Below are 14,741 nucleotides of genomic sequence, written 5' to 3'. Positions count from 1 at the left end.
CGACACTATCAAGAAATCTTCGAGGCTTGTCCGTACATCACCAGGCCATCAGAACTGAACTTCCCCAACTCAACCAAGTCATGCCATCCATTAAACCCAAGTGTATTGCCACAGAATGCTGGTGACGCATTACTAAACTAAAAGATCAGTTACCTTTGTTGCTATTCTGACCCAACACCACCAAGCTGACCCATTTCTTCTAATCCTCATCGACATTTCTTCAAGTCAACACTTTCTCTTATCGGTACACAATGATCCTAATCAAAGCTCGTTACGGAAGACCCTAACATGAACCACGTCGTCCGAAAGCCCATAAACTACTGTATTTCCTCTACGGCACCCAATAATGTTGCAACCGAGATACGCACTCTAAAGAGACCTTCTGTGAATCTGAAGATATTTGTTTAACCTATCTTCTAATGGAATGTTGATTTAGAAATGATACAAGTATAGTGCAAGTTCCACCACTATCCTATGAAAATCTCAAATCTTAGTCATGTACAATTTCGGGAACCCTCTCAACACTGCATATATACCTCAGACCCAAGACTGATATGACACTTGCCCATGAAATCAGGTCATCGATAGTAGACTCCCCCACTTCGTGCGGAGTCATAGGGAACACCATCCGATGATCCACGTTACCAACCTTCATAAGCTCGTACAATACCAATCAGATACACGAACCACTTGTATCCCACACTTGAACAACTGAAGATCCACCAATAAGTTCGCGTCCTTAGTCTGGACAATACCTCAAGACAATGATCGAGCATCTATAGCCCCCTCATTGCCCATTCGCAGTATTTCAAACTGTCAGAGCATAGCTAATAGTGAGAGCGCAACATCATATACGAGTGGATGTAAAAGGATATAATATATATGCCTTAAGATGAATCAATGCCGCACGACAAGGAATGAAATGAGTGATTCCTAATAGTTCTCTAGCACCATGAAGGTACGTACAAATATCTCTGTACCGATCAACAAGGCTCTACTAAAATTTCTTATGACTCGTAGCACCTATGAATCTAGAGCTCTGATATCAACTTCTTAGGACCCCGATTTCCCACCTTAGGATATTGTGAAGACACCTAGTCTCTAAGACTAGGTAAGCCTAACACATGCTGATTTAATAATAGAATTGAACTATTTAATCATTGATTATAAAAAATTAAATGACATACATAGATGCAAGGCCAATAGTTATACATTTCCTAAAATCGGTACTATGGAGTCATAGGCACTACTAAAACACACAAGAATTTCTATACACAATATTATTTTGAATTACAATTTAATAGTAGCATAATGAAGTAAGATGGTAACTCTGAGGCCTATGTACGTCAAGAAAGTATACCTTGAATTCTATTATCTTGCATACACAACTCTCAATAACATAATCAGAATACATGGATGTTACACGCCATGTATTCGTACGTAAGAGTACGTCGTAAGTCAATTGATATAAGCTCAGAAATGAAATCTTCTTTGGAAAGTTGACGAAGTTAGTTAATCATGTCAATGTGGAGGTTACAAATATTTAAGATCATGAATAACAAGTACCAAGAGGGTTTTAAGGTTTACAAGCTAAACGAATTGAAGAAAATAAGTTTCGTCGAAAGTCGACAAGTCGGAAATGTTATAACATATACTTTTGGAGTGAGACTAGGGTACTTAACATTATAAGGAGATTATGTTATGAGTTATTTTAGTCCTATGGTAGTTGTGTATTATGTTTTGAAGTCAAGCGAGTTGTGGAACGAAAGTTGGAAAATGTCATCACAAGTTACATTCATAAATTTGTTGGAACATAGGTCAAATGTAGCTGAGCTTTTCTCCAAATATACATGGAATTAGGGGATGATATACCTACAAAATTGAATATATACAAGTCTAGGTTCTAATTCATTTAACCATTTGTCTATACGACATCAGAATTAAGAGATATTTACATTTTTGCGAGACTGCGCAAATGCAGCTCCCATGGGACCCACAAAGTCGGTGTAAACTCCAGCTTGTATTTAAGTCAATTCTAAATCGTTCACTCATTTTCTCATCCAACACAGTTCCTAAACCCTCATAAATTCTCTCTAATGGTTCCTCCATGATTCTAGGGTGAAAACATAAGGTAAAAACATGAATCCAATGCTAGAAACCCCGTGGTACTTGCTAGATCGTAGTTCTTCATCTTGTGGTTGTTTTGGAGAGTTCTTCAAAGTGCAGTAACCTCAGCTATCATGTGGTTATTTTTTATTAAGGTAATAATCAGTCCCTACAGCATTTATATTATATTTTCATGGATAACTACAAGTGTTTACACTCCAACTTGAACACCAAACGTTGATTCAAGAAGAGAATACAACACGTATAGTGTATTAGTGTCATTGAGGATAATATTGGGATGTGTTTGGCTGAAATTTCATGTTGTTGCTACTGTCTAAGGTGAGTATACTAATTGTTCTTAAGCTTGCTTGTATGTTGGTTAAGTTCTTTGGATGATAAACTACAAGATAATACTTGGATTAACTTGAGTTGTTGTTGTTTTTGATGGATTAATTTTAACGTTGATCTTATGAACTTTAACTGGCTGAAAATTATGTAATGTAAGTTGGCTATGATATTTTTAGTATGATTATGTTGGTTTACATGTCAATCTTGTTGAGGAAATTAGAAACTAGAAAAATAAATGGCTATAAAGCACTTGGAAGTTGTCGACAGTAATATTATCTTGTGTTGGGCTATTTTGGGTACCTTTTAAATTGAGTACAAAGTAGTAAATCCTTTAAAAGGTATTGATTATTATACTGAATATATTACAACGTTCAATAATGAATGATAATGGGGTTGAATGGTGCTAAATGGATTCAATCCGAGCTTGCCGCTCGTCGTGATATGTTGATGATTTATTAATGAAATATTTTTTACCTTATTGTTGATGTTGTTTTTATTGTATTTCTCTGGTTGTTGTTGTTGTTATAAGGTATTGTAGGAGGCCCTTGTTACGGGGGAGATGCTGCCCAAATTTACATAAACGAGCGAGTAGCTTAAATTACTGACATAGCCTTTACTCAACACTGATTCTGAATGTCCATATGCTATGGTAGACTGAGTTGAGTTGCTTGAAGAGTTTCTTGGAAGATATTAAGGACTCAACGAGTTTAAGGTATGTTAACGCTAAATCATTCCTTCATTTTTATATGATCTCGTAACTACATGTGTTTGATAATGAGGCATGAAGAGAAGTTCTTATTCCTGAATTTATGTACAGTATCCTAGTCTCATAACCTATTCTCTTATCAGGACTTCATATTCAGTTTAGTTTTGTCTTCTTTCAGCCAAGAGAGCAGAGAGTCTATATATATACAGTATTACAGTATTTTCACCACCATCGAGCTATAATCGATGGGCGGCCCTCTATTAGGCAACCTTAGATCATATGGTAAGTTATATACCGAGCCTACTATGGCCGAGAGCGTATGAGCGAGCTCAGAATGGACGAGATACAAAGCCTAGTATCGACGAGCGCCTATGAGCAAGCCTACTACAGCAAGGAAGTTACACATACCGAGCCTTATAGGGTCAGACAACTATTTTACTTACTATATTGAGAGAGTCAGTACCAGTATGTAAGCATATTTTCAAATTATATTTGACTCTCAGGTACTTTCAGTTATTATATTATCAGTTCAGTTTGACCTTTCAGTTATTATGTTACCTTACATACTCGGTACATTATTTATTAACGTCCCTTTTTCTGGGGACGCTGCATTTCATGCCTGCAGGTCCTGATAGACAGCTGGATAGACCTTTCCAGTATACAAAGTCAAAGTGTGAGATAGGATTAGGCTCTCATTCTTAAAATGAATAGTAATAAGGAATCATTATAGGACTTATATTTATACATATAGGATAAGCAGTGAGAGAGTAACCTGGAGTTGGGTATCAAACCTTGGCCATAATAAATCAAATAAAGTGTTGTGGTATAGTATAAGCTACCTATATATAGTAAATCGATAAGCATAGCTAGCCGAGGCTATGAAACAAGATATAGCAATAGTCGTAACTTCGACAAAAAATCGAGCGAAGAACTTCAGTACACCAATAGATGCTTAGAGGTACATCGTGTCATAGATTTGTTTATGTTCACAAGGTGAGGCCTAGATATTAGCTAAAAGTGGGAGGAAAAAAGGGGAGAAGAATCACATAGGCGCATAGACAAGGACAAAGTCGCACATGCTGCATGATAGAAGATAGTAACATTTGCGAGATTGGAAGGATTCCGAACACATGTCACGGTGGGAGAAAGAGACCTAAAGGGGGGAATGCCTTGGAATTTGGATTTATTCACATAACAGTTTCCTAGATGGAAAGGATAGCAGTAAAGTATTTTTAAGAGCTATAGGTTATGAGACTGATAAGCGCATCAGTCAACATTCGAGGACGAATGTTCCAAATGGGGGAATAATGTTACAACCCATGTATTCGTACGTAAGAGTACGTCGTAAGTCAATTGATGTAAGATCATAAATGAAATAATCTTTGAAAACATTACAAAGTTAGCTAGTAATGTTATCGTGGAGGTTACAAATATTTAAGATCATGAATACCAAGTACCAAGAGGGTTTGAAGGTTTATAAGCTAAACGAATTGAAGAAAATAAGTTTCATCGAAAGTCGATAAGTTGGGGTGAGACTAGGGTGCTTAACATTATAAGGAGATTATGTTATGAGTTATTTTATTCATATGGTAGTCGTGTGTTATGTTTTTCAGTCGAGCGAGTTGTGGAACGAAAGTTGAAAAAGGTCATCATAAGTTACATTCATAAATTTGTTGAACATTAGGTCAAATGTAGCTAATCTTTTCTCCCAATATACTTTGAATTAGGGGATGATCTACCTACAAAATTGAATATCTACGAGTGTAGTTTCTAACGTATTTAACCGTTTGTCAATACGATATTAGAGTGGACAGATATTCATATTTTTGCGCGACTGCATAGAGCAGCTCACATGGGACCCACAAAGTCGGTGTAAACTCCATCTTGTATTTAAGTCAATTATAAATCGTTTTCACTAATGTTTTCTCGTCAAAAATAGATTATAAACCCTCTTAAATCGTCTCTAATGGTTCCTCCATGATTCTAGGGTGAAAACCTAAGATACAAATATGAATCCAACGCTAGAAACCCTGTGATGCTTGCTAGATCGTAGTTCGTCATCTTGTGGTTGTTTGGGAGAGTTCTTCAAAGTGCAGTAACCTTAGATATCGTGTGTTTCTTATTGATTAAGGTAATAATCAGTCTCTCCTACATTTATATTATATTTTCAAGGAGAACTATAAGTTTCTACACTCTAACTTTAATACCAAACGTTGATTCAAGAAGAGAATACAACACATATAGTGTTGTGGTGTCATTAAGGATAATATTGGGCTGTGTTTGGCTGAAATTTCATGTTGTTGCTACTGTCTAAGGTGAGTATAACAGCCTACTAATTATTCTTAATATTTCTTGTATGTTGGTTAAGTTGTTTGGATGATAAACTATAAGATAATACTTGGATTAGCTTGAGATGTTGTTGTTCTTCATGGATTGATTTGAAAGTTACTCTTATGAACTTTAACTGGATGAAAATTATGTAATGTAAGTTGGCTATGATATTTTTAGTATGATTATGTTGGTTTACATGTCAATCTTGTTGAGGAATTATTAAGTAGAAAAATAAATGGCTATAAAGCACTTGGAAGTTATCGACAGTGATATTATCTTGTGTTGGGTTGTTTCGGGTAACTTTTAAATTGAGTACAAGGTAGGAAATCCTTTAAAAGGTATTTATTATTATACTGAATATATTACTACATTCAAGAATGAATGGTAATGGGATTGAAGGGTGCTAAAGGGATTCAATCCGAGCTTGCCGCTCGTCGTGATATATTGATGACTTGTTAATGAAATATTTTTTACCCTATTGTTGATGTTGTTTTTATTGTATTACTCTGGTTGTTGTTGTTGGTATAAGGTATTGTAGAAGGCCCTTGTTACAGAGGAGATGCTTCCCAAATTTACATAAACAAGCGCCTAGCTTAAATTACGGACATAGCCTTTACTCAACACTGATTCTGAATCTCCTTATGCTATAGTAGACTGAGTTGAGTTGTTTGAAGAGTTGCTTGGAAGTTATTAAAGACTCAACAAGGTTAAGGTATGTTAAGGCTAAATCTATCCTTCATTTTGATATGATCTCATAACTACATGTGTTTGATAACGAGTCATAAAGAGAAGTTCTTATTCCTGAATTTATGTACATTATCCTAGTCTCATAACCTACTCTCTTATCGGGACTTCATATTCAGTTTAGTTTTGTCTTCTTTCAGCCAAGAGAGCAGAGAGTCTATATATATACAGTATTACAGTATTTTCACCACCATTGAGCTATAATCGATGGGTAGGCCCCTATTGGGCAACCTTAGATCAGATGGTAAGTTATATACCGAGCCTACTATGGCCGAGCCCTATGAGCGAGCCTACTACGACAAGGAAGTTATACATACCGAGCCTTATAGGGACAAAAAACTATTTTACTTACTATATTGAGAGAGATGAGTCAGCATCATTAGGTAAGCAATTTTCAAATTATATTTGACTCCCAGGCACTTTCAGTTAACATACTCGGTACATTATTTCGTACTAACATCCCTTTTGGTGGGGACACTGCATTTCATGCCTGCGGGTCCTGATAGACATTTGGATAGACCTTTCCAGTAGACAAAGTCAAACATCAACTTGGTTGGTAAGCTCCACTTCCTCGGAGATACCAGGTCTATACCTTGGAGTCCATTTTATATATACAAATTTGATGGGTAGGTCTAGGACATGTCCTGACCATGATACAATTCAGTTATCCCTAGAGGCTTGTAGACGAGTCTTGTACATTCTTTATATCAGTATTGTGGCTTTACCATCCCTATGCATATATTTAGTTTGCTATTGCTAGTTGTAGACGTTATTTTTATATGATTCAAAATGTGTCCTCATCGGCCGAAGTTGAGGGTTACCCCTCCAGAGTTTACAGTTACAGAGTGGTACGCTTGGGTCGAGTATGGCATCGGGTGCCGGCCACGCCTCTTCATGTTTGGGGCGTAACACTGGATCTGCACAAATATGAGTAAAAGCATAGCATGAGTACACCACAACGTTACCCAGTAAGTATCAAGCCTAACCTCGGTAGTGTAGTGACGAGGCGAGGTTGACACCTACTATACATAGATACATGTTCAAGATATACATAAGTTAACAATGGAAAGAACATCAATGTAAGACAAATGATGGAAAAATTATTAATTTATAACCAACAATGAAGTAATAGAAACATAAATGGCAACAAATAGTAAACGAGTAATAATGAAATAATATAATCAGAACACCGATGATATGTACTCAAATAAGGAAAAAACAAAAATGAATGACAACGCAAATAATCAAATCACTCCCAACGCATGGACATACAACAAGAATTACCCCGAGGCACCATACCTCATAAACCACAAGTCATGAACCATAATTTTCAAACCTTACACAAGGCACCTCGAGCCCACAATAACAATCACCTTTACACGGCAAGCCCCACGTGCTACCATGTACTTTGCAATCGTGACAAATATCAATTTAGATGAACGAGAAATACATTTTAACCACATAAAACGTAATAACAGTCTTGAATAAAGCAAGGTGCAAATAAAATAATGAGTTTAATTTAGAAATCAAGTAAAGTAAAATAATATACCATTTATACAAAATAGAGTATTAGATGGGTTTAGTTCATAAGTAAAATGTAAGTTAAATTAACGAATTAAATACAAAATTTGTTAAAGAAAAATACGATAACAATTATAAGTAAGGTAAATATCTAACAGGGTGATGAGTACAATTAAGGAACCCAATTATAGTTAAAGTGCGATAACCATTTAGAATAATAAGGCACGGAGTGAGATAATGAGTTCTATCTTAACAGGCACATAGAATAAAGCATGTTAATAATTCTTTTATTTAAACTATTATGTTACCAACAACTCAACAGAATATATAGTGACTCCGCGCAATTAAATTCACATTGACAATCAATTCACCAAGTTATAACGGAGGCACACATTGGCATGTTAAAGCAACACAACAAATCACGTAGAATGCATGACTCACATAAGAAACCACAATCTGTTCCAACACCAAGATAGCAACGAATAACCAAACACAATCAAAATGTGGATGAATGATTGAAGGAAGATCAATGACCGTTCAAATCAACAAGTTGTTCCAACATGGAATGTACAATGAAAATCACAATGAGGTACCGCCTTGTATTCACAATTCACAACTTCAATCACAATCTTTCCTTATACTGCTCCGGGAACCTTACAATTGAAATATGTTTTGAAAGTAATTTTCCCAAAAATAGCTACACGCACTTTTTCCCACCTTATGACACTGCATGGTTTTACGTAGTTCCCCTACAAGCAAAACGCACATAAGTCCCACCTTATACCACTGCATGCACATTAACCCCAATCCTTATACTACCACATGCACGTCGATATCACATCACAATAACAACTCGCACCACAAGTGCCCATATATTGCAATTTGCCAACAATGAACACTATCAATATTTCCACAATAATAGCTCATGGCTCCACCACAATGGGTACAAGAATATCAACAACAATGAATGTAAAATTCCCAACAAGGAAGATGTTTCAACAATAAAAAAATTTCCTCAACATGATAACGACTTTTACAACCTCAACACCAACAACTCAACAATGAGATAATGTATAACCGCGATATGAAATAAGAATGACTCACAATGGAAGAGATAACCCATAACAATGACTTCAAATAGTGGTAATTAACAAGGAAAGAGATAACATGAACAATAATTTCAAGTAATGATAATCAAGAATGAAGGGGATAACACGAACAATAACTTCAAACAATTATAATTAACAATGAAGAGATAGCATGTACCAATAAAAGAGGCATCAAATTCAACTAAGGCATGAGAGAAATTTATCAAGTAGGGTGTAGAACAAGTTTTAAAAGAGTCAACTAAGGCATGTGCGGATAGACTAATTACACGAACAAGAATAGATTAACTAAGAGAATTTAGAACATGATTTGACATTTCAACTAAAGCATGGAAAATAGTCTAAGTAGCCTAAACCGGCCAAATACCACGTACAACTCGTGTACCCACTCGTCACCTTGCGTACACAGATTTCACATAGCACACATGAATAAATCAATACCAATCCTAAGGGGTAGTTTTTCCACACAAAGTTAGGCAAGATACTTACCTCAACTAGGTCAATTCAACACTCGAAAATAGCTTATCCCTTAAAATTTGTCTCCATACGGCTCAAATCTAACCAAAAATAACTTAATAACATCAAAGAATGCAAGAGAAACAATTTACAACAAATAAAGCTATGATTGTTTGTAACGACCCAGCCAGTCGTTTCGAGAGTTGTAGCCCCATTCTCCCATTTTGCTACTTCTTTTGTACTTTACAGCTGTATTATGACTTATCATGTTAGTTGGTTCGGGTCCGGAGTGATTTTAGAATGAATTGAGACATTTAATCTCTTATTTGAAAGTTTAAGTTGGAATAGTTGACCGTATATTGACTTATATGTAAACGACCTCGGATTTGAATGTTGAATGTTCCACCAGTTCTGTTAGGTGCTTTTGGACTTAGGAGTTTGTCCGTATTGTGTTTTGGAGGTCCGTGGTAGAATGAGGCTTGAATTGATGAAAGTTTGAATTTTGGAAAGTTTGACGGGGAGTGGACTTTTTGATATCAGGGTTGGATTGGATTTCCAAAAGTTGGAGTAGGTTTGTGGTGTCATTTATGTCTTGTGTAAAACATTTGAGGTCAATCACACGTAATTTGATAAGTTTCGGCGTCGTTTGTTGAGTTTGGAAATTTCAAAGTTCATTAGGCTTGAATCCGTGTGTAATTCATGTTTTTGATGTTGTTTGAGGTGGTTTGAGGATTCAACTAAGTTCGTATCAGGATTTAGTACTTGTTGGTATGTTTGGTTGAGGTCCCAGGGGCCTCGGGTTGATTTCGTGTTGTTAACGAACTTGATGTTGAGTTGATGAAGCAGCTGAAGTGTTGCTGCTACTGGTGTAATTGCACTTGCGGAGTGGGCATCACAAGTGTGAGCCCGCAGAAGCATGGATTGGATCGCATAAGCGATCTAGTAAGAGTTGGGCAGAGGTCGCAGGTGCAATGACTTTCCCGCACCTGCGATGGTATCAAAAGCGGGCATTTGGGTGCAGATGCGAGTTTGGTCCGCAGGTTGGATGAATTTTCCGCAGTTGCGATATGTGCAGATGCAGTCTTTTGATCGTAGAAGCTGAGGCAGCCGGATTAGTGACTTCTGCAAAAGTGGTTCTGTAGGTGCGGATAATGGGCCGCATGTGCGAAAAGCCTGGACATAATATTTAAAAACAAGGGTTCACAATTTTAGACTTATTTCAACATTCTGGACTCGGACTTAGGCGATATTAGAGAGGATTTTTGAAGGGATTTTCGAGGTAAGTTTCTTGTACTCATTTTTTATCATAAATCTTCTTTACCCATTTCCTACCTAGATTGTGTGGTGTTGAGGTGAAATTTGGGGGTTTGAGGCTAGGGATTTGGAGAGTGAGGTTTGGGGATTTGAATGGCCATTTGATGTCAAATTTTGATAAATTTGGTAATGTTAGACTTGTGAGTGAATGGGCTTTCGGGTTTTGTGACTTTTATCGGATTTCGAGACGTGGGCCTGGGGGTCGGGTTTGAGCCGATTTCGGATTTTGACTATGATTTAGTACTTTTCTTGTGGAATTGATCCCTTTAGCCTTTATTGATTGTGTTGTACTACTCGTGGCTAGATTCGGGACATTTAGAGACCGATTTTGAGAGGCAAAGGCATTTCGGAATAGAGATTTGGTCGGTTTGAAGTAAGTAATACTTTCAAACTTGGTTCTGAGGGTTCGAAACCCTAAATTTTGTGATATGTGATTGGTATTGAGGTGACGCACATGCCAAGTGACGGGCGTGCGGGCGTGCACCGTGAGAATTGTGACTTGTTTGATTCCATGGCACCGTATAGTGACTCTATATTGTTGATATCCATGTTTTCATCATGTGATGAAGTAATTGAGCTGTAAATCATGCTAGATATTGTGTTTAGGCTTTATGCCGGTACTGTTGGGAACACTAATGGTTGTTTCTTGATTTTATCTCACTGATTTCATTGATATTCTGCAATTCACTCAGTCATATTCATGCATTTTTATATCATATCTCAGTCTCAGTTATTATTTATTAATACATCATATCATTATTCCGGGTTAGTTTTCATGACATTGTGAGCTCGTGGGTGAGACTGGAGATATTGATGACTGAGTGAGGCCGAGAGCTCGATTATGAGTGACAGTAATGGGATCGAGCTGCACGCCGCAACAATTATATTGATTTGTGATAGCGCTTGGGTTGTAGGAGCCCCTCTGGAGTCTAATCACACCCCTAGTGAGCGCAATTGATATTATTGAGGGATGGATCTTCCCTGTACATGAATCTTATCCGAAGCATTTAATACTTGTAGATAGATCTTCTCCATAGGGGTTGTAACGACCCAACCGGTCATTTTGACTTTCAGAACCCTGTTCCCCTAAATAAAACTCCCCGAATGTGTTTTTAATAATTTATGAGTTGCGGGGATGGTTTGTTCGGGATTTGGAAGTGTTTGGGTTGAAATTGGAACACTTGGTTCCTTAAGTAAGCCTTAAAAGGGCAAAATTGACTTCGGTCGACATTTTGAGAAAACGACCCCGGAATCGGGATTTTAAGGTTCCAACAGGTTCGTATGTTAATAAGTGAAAGAGTCATATTATAAGTGATGTAGGGTCTAAGGAGAGCCCTAAGTCTTAATCAAGTTAGAAATTACATGATAGACTAAAGTTTCAAATAAGTACACACAAAAACCTAAATTTGGACGAGCATGCCTATATATATATATAAGGCGTTATATGGTGGACAACCTATCAAATCAAAGATCCTCCAGTCTAGTTTCTAATGTTTTTGACCGTTTGTCATTTGGATATTTCTACTAGGACTTATGGACGTTTTAGAAAATGGTGTCCAGTATGGCAAAACTTGAAATATGAGGTACACCCTGTACAGCGCAAGGTACAACTCGCTGAAGCACCTGTGCCTTTATAAGGCAGTCATGGGCAGCAACCATATTTGGGGATTTTCTTGAGCTAGAGATTGGTTCTTTCATGGTGGATTCGACCTTGGGGACTACTTAAGAATACAAGGTGAGTGTTTTTGGATATTTTAAGTTAATAACATCCTATTAACACTAGTATTAACATCCTTCAATCTTTGAAATCCCTAAAAATCTTTCAAGTTGTTCAAGAACACCATATTTTCCAAACATTGGAATTTCAAGGAAAAGGTTCAAGAAGGTAATACTAATGCTTCAAGCTCATTTCTTATGAGTCGGTGAGAGTAATTCTAATATGTTTTTCAAGTTGTTATGGTTGGATAATTTATTTCATAAACTCTAGTTCATGGCATGAATAGTGTTCTTGAGAAAATGAGGAAAAGATAAATAGTGTTCTTAGGAATAAAATTAAAGGATGCAATGAACCTTTGGAATCATATTCTAGCGTAGTTGGAAGTATTCAACTAAGTAATCACCAAATTGAATGTTTTGGAAATGTTGGTTAAGGAAGACGATGAATAGTAATTTGAAGGTGTTGGAGAATTAATGTAGTATGATTGATGACTTCAAATGGGTATTGAATGATAAGAGTGGAGTTGAATGTGCTAGTAAGTGAACCTATTATACGATTTGAGCTGGAGGCTTGTAGCCAACTTGAGAGCCATAAATGGATATTGATAAATATTTTTGAGTCATATTTTTATTGTAATTGTAGATATCAATTTGTTGGTGGCGTATGAGTATTTTACTCAATATTATGATGTCGGAGGAGGATTAAAAGCTTGTGAATGTTAATATAGCGAAAGCGAGTTTTGGAGCGTTGGGCATCGTTCGAGTTATTTGAAAGGCTTGTGAGCCGGCTATGGAACTTCGGAGCGAGGTAAGTCTCTCGTCTAATCTTGTGAGGGGGAAAGTACCCCATAGGGATTAAATTGAATAATTGTTGCTAATTGCGGGGGCTACGTACGCACGAGGTGACGAGAGTCCGTACGTAGCTACTATAAATGCTAAAGTCCGGGTAGTTTAGGACTCAAACCATGAATTACTTGTGTAAATTGTATTCTTTGTTTAATTAATATTAATTGATATATATATATATATATATATATATATATATATATATATATATATATAATATTGTCAGATAAAGATATTAAAGGATGGAAACCTTATATGCTTGATTTTCTGTTTAAATTAATTAGTTGTTAAAAGAAATTGTTCTTCCTCCCGAATTTATCTTATAATAAATATACTCTCCTTTCGGAGGTATATAAGAAAATTTCCTCTCTTGTGGAGCGGGCCGAACGCCTCGGCAGGATAGATGCATCTATGGATCGTGTCGCACGTCCCTCGGCAGTGTACACGAAACTCTGGATCGGGCCGTACGACCTCGGCAGAAATCGTGCTTAATAATAATAATAATTACACGATACTTGGACAGTTTATTACAGCTTGTAAAGCTATTTGATAAATTGGAAATTTATTAAAGATGAATTGCAGCTTGTAAAGCTATTTGATAAATTGGAAATTTATTGAAATTGAATTGCAGCTTGTAAAACTATTTGATAAATTGAAATTTTTATTGAAATTGAAGGATTTAATTAATAAATTAGAAATTATTTGAATTGAAGGAATTTAATTAATATATTAAGAATTATTGTAATTGAAGGAATTTAATTACTTCTGCTGGTTCAATTAAATTATTGTTAACTCTATGAATCACGTTGATATAAATATTTATATTTTCATGATTATTTAATATTATTGACCCATAGTGAGTGTCATAGTCGGCCATCTTGTCTCTACCTCTTCGAGATTAGGCTTGATACTTACTGGGTACACGTTGTTTTCGTACTCATACTGCACTTGCTGCACATTTTATTGTGCAGGTACATATATCTATAGTGGCCTTGTGGGCGCAGATGTGTGGTTAATAATTGTGGGGACATAGGTGAGCTGTTTTCTATATTACGATCCGCAGCTAACAAAGTCTCCTTCAGAGTTATTATATTTTCCTGTCTAATTTGTATTCTAGACAGATACTGTATTTTATTTTAATTCCCTAGTAAATGCTCATGCACTTGTGACACCAAGTTTTGGGATGATTATGGGTTGTACTGTATTGGAAATTTTTAAAGATATTAGTACGTATTTAGTATATGTCATCTTCTACTATTTAATTGAGGGGAACAACTATGACTTCAAAAATATTAAAATGAGAATTTATTTAGTATTTATTGTTGGCTTGTCTGACAGCGGTGTCCGACGCCATCACAACCTATAGGTGAAATTGGGTCGTGACAGGGCTGGATTGGCCTTCCTCGATACTAAGCGACTGATGGTCAGTGATGTATATATTCTGGGATGAATCTTCCCTGGACCGTATGAGCCATATACAATATCGAGTAGTTGAGTATTTGAGAGTGTGAGCACATGAGGCTGACAGCATGGTGCATCATATTCAA

General features: G+C 36.4%; 1 protein-coding gene and 1 long non-coding RNA gene across 4 annotated transcripts in view; both read left to right on the top strand.

Moving 5' to 3' along the window:
- Positions 1–14,741, top strand: part of LOC104117629 (uncharacterized) — a 106,638-nt gene that overhangs the window by 62,141 nt on the left and 29,756 nt on the right. The gene's annotated exons all lie outside the window — the stretch shown is intronic.
- LOC104100562 (uncharacterized) lies at positions 2,970–14,436 on the top strand. Of its 3 annotated transcripts, none has more exons than XR_011411354.1 (4): positions 2,970–3,166; positions 6,021–6,203; positions 12,161–13,156; positions 14,166–14,436. It is a non-coding gene; the product is annotated as an uncharacterized lncRNA (long non-coding RNA). The 3 variants fall into 3 exon arrangements; XR_011411356.1 differs by lacking the exon at positions 14,166–14,436 and having other exon boundaries at positions 12,161–12,367; positions 12,992–13,305; XR_011411355.1 differs by lacking the exon at positions 12,161–13,156.

Source organism: Nicotiana tomentosiformis, chromosome 9 (genome assembly GCF_000390325.3).
Source record: "Nicotiana tomentosiformis chromosome 9, ASM39032v3, whole genome shotgun sequence".
Classification (NCBI taxonomy): Eukaryota; Viridiplantae; Streptophyta; class Magnoliopsida; order Solanales; family Solanaceae; genus Nicotiana; species Nicotiana tomentosiformis.
The sequence above is the reverse complement of the archived record's forward strand: the minus strand, read 5'-3'. Positions and strand labels throughout refer to the sequence as shown.